The sequence below is a fragment of the Brassica oleracea genome, chromosome C6 (genome assembly GCF_000695525.1).
Source record: "Brassica oleracea var. oleracea cultivar TO1000 chromosome C6, BOL, whole genome shotgun sequence".
In the NCBI taxonomy this organism is placed as follows: domain Eukaryota; kingdom Viridiplantae; phylum Streptophyta; class Magnoliopsida; order Brassicales; family Brassicaceae; genus Brassica; species Brassica oleracea.
In genome coordinates, this window is record NC_027753.1 from 34,694,331 (window position 1) to 34,696,984 (window position 2,654).

Sequence of the window (2,654 nt, forward strand, 5' to 3'; positions counted from 1 at the left end):
TTTAAAATCTTACCTTAAAAATAAATATTTTCCTTTTATGCATTATACATCTCTGTATAATAATGGAAGACCACAGTCTCTCTCGTCTATATATTGTTGTGGAAATTAATGTTCAAGTTATATCTTCGTGGTAAGGTAAGGAAAAACTTTTGCCTCTAGATGACTTAGATATTTACAAGAATCGATAATTGTACGATGAGGCTCACTAATTTTATTTTATCCTTCTTCTTTTAAATTTCATTTCAAACGCTTTTATATTATATATATTGTAAAATAACATGTGGATTAAGATATGTTCAAGTTTTCTGGTTGGTAGCCTTGAAATTCATTGCAATGTTTTCTATGATTGTTCTCCTGGTTGATTGTTTTTCTTCGTATTTTGGGACGATTTGGAATTTAGTTATTTAAAAATATAGGATTTAGATTTTTTTTTATAATTATTATTGGGGTTCCTCATTATATTTCTCTTTCTCTAAATAATTAATGAAATTCTAGGCAACTTGAATCATGGTCACACAAAAGCCATCTAGAAAGGATGCTTATGAATATGTATATACTGTGAGGGATCATTTTCAAGATAATCGTGAAATATATGATACATTCCTTAAGGTCTTGACGGACTTCCATTCTGACAGGTATATTTGATGTGTTAACGATTGATTTTCCTCTTAAGTTTGTTCAATTACTGGCCACGTAATAATTAATTACTCTTATGACTTACGGGCAACTGAATAACCAAATGGTGTTACATTGCAGAATTGGTCCTAGTGATGTCAGATCAAAGATGATCGAACTCTTTAAGGGAGACCAACACCTGCTTTTGGGTTTCAATAAATTCTTACCAGAGGGTTCTAAGATAACACTCGAGAGCGATCAAACTCTACCAAAAAAGCCTGAGTTTCACCAAGCTCTTGATTTTGTCCGCAAGGTTAAGGTAACTACATTCACCCATAGTGTAGAAAAATGGATGGACAATTCGATAAACGATGTCTGTTTTTTTTTTTTTTCTATCAAGTATTTAATTTTTAAAAACAAATAACATATTTTGTAGACTAGCCAATACTATAAAATTATATTGCTCTTTCCTGTTTTTACCACTTTGTAGGCAAGGTTACAAGATGATCGTGCATACATGTCTTTCATAACAATATTGAAAATGCATATAGAAGGAAAGAAGTGCGTTACTGAGGTTTACCATGAGGTATATATATGTGTGTCTAATTATTTTTGTGTGTTATTAAAACTATTTTCTTCTCTTCAGTGTTCTCGTATTGTGTTTGATGATTAAATCTTTTGTTATGTTAAAGAATGATTTCCTCTTTTGCAGGTGTCTGAGGTCCTTCTCCGAGACCACCCCGACTTGCGTGAGGAATTTGCTTTTTTCCTCCCTAGTTAATATAGAGAGAAGGGTGAGAGTGCAGTTGAAATAATAAGTTGCGATAATAAGTTATATATTTGCAATAAAGCTATGTTGTAATCACTAGTTTGTCGTTGGGTTGACAAACGGGTAACTCATTTCAGTTTGTTTCATCGTTTAAAGCAAAACTAGTATCTCTAATCAGCTATTAAGCTTTTAAAAAAAATTAAAGGCCAACAAAAAAAATTAACCATTCGATGCAGGGTGAAGATAATTACTCATGTGAAGTGAAGCGGATATTTTTTTATTTCCTAATAAGGAATGCTTGAGTTACCAGGTTACAGAGTTGCTTGAGTCATTGAAGAGACTCGGGATAATTAGCCACGCTAAACAAAACCGACTTTATATTTAAATTTTCATCAGGTATAACAGGTGAAAACGAGAGGAGTAGTCAAGTAGATCGGATAATGGTTTCGTAATCATGAGACCTTATTGTTGTTTAGATATTTTTGAGGATACACCATATCATCTAATTTTGTTTGTATCAGTAACAGTTTAACATGAATGATGAATTGAGATCTGACCAAATACCTGATGAATTGAGAACTGAGATCTGACCAATTAAAAATTAAAGCGAAATGAACATCATACTAAATAATTACCTGTTATTTGGATTAACATATGTTCATTTATCAGATCGATATCTTGATTCCACGGATTTGATATAGCCATTTCTTGAAAAAAATTTAGGATTTCACTCTCTTGCATGAAAATTTCCATACACCTCTTTAATAATCAAATCTTTACCGTATTTGACTTATTAATCTTCAAAATATTAAATATTTATTAAAAATAACAATAAATAGTCATTTTAACTCCTTAAAGTGAAAGCTTAAATAAATAAATAAATAAATCACAAATAATAGTGTGAATATGTTCCAAAAAATGTCCCAAATATGTTTGGATACGGAGATTTACTGTAAGCGCGGAGACGCGTAGTAATTAGGCCTCAATTTTAAACTCCTAGCCCAATAAGAAACCTGCACAAAAAGGAAAAGGAAAATATATCGGTCAATATGTTTCCAAATGAGGAAAAGGAAAATATATGTGGACAATCAATCTGTGATCTAGTATAAAAGGAGGCCATAGCCCATAGCTAAAGATTCAGATCATCCGACTAGAAAGTAACTTGAGACAAAGAGAGCTAAAGAGAGGGTGTTTTCGTTTTAGCATTCGTCTTAAGATTTTAGCTTTGTATTCATAACTCTTTTTCAGAAAGTGAAGAAAAGATACGTTT

At 31.5% G+C, this 2,654-nt stretch overlaps 1 long non-coding RNA gene across 1 annotated transcript; it reads left to right on the top strand.

Moving 5' to 3' along the window:
• The first annotated feature begins 862 nt into the window (after window positions 1-862).
• On the top strand, window positions 863-1,414 carry LOC106299894. The gene is made up of 3 exons (XR_001261908.1): window positions 863-934; window positions 1,106-1,201; window positions 1,328-1,414. It is a non-coding gene; the product is annotated as an uncharacterized LOC106299894 (long non-coding RNA).
• Window positions 1,415-2,654: the final 1,240 nt, after the last annotated feature.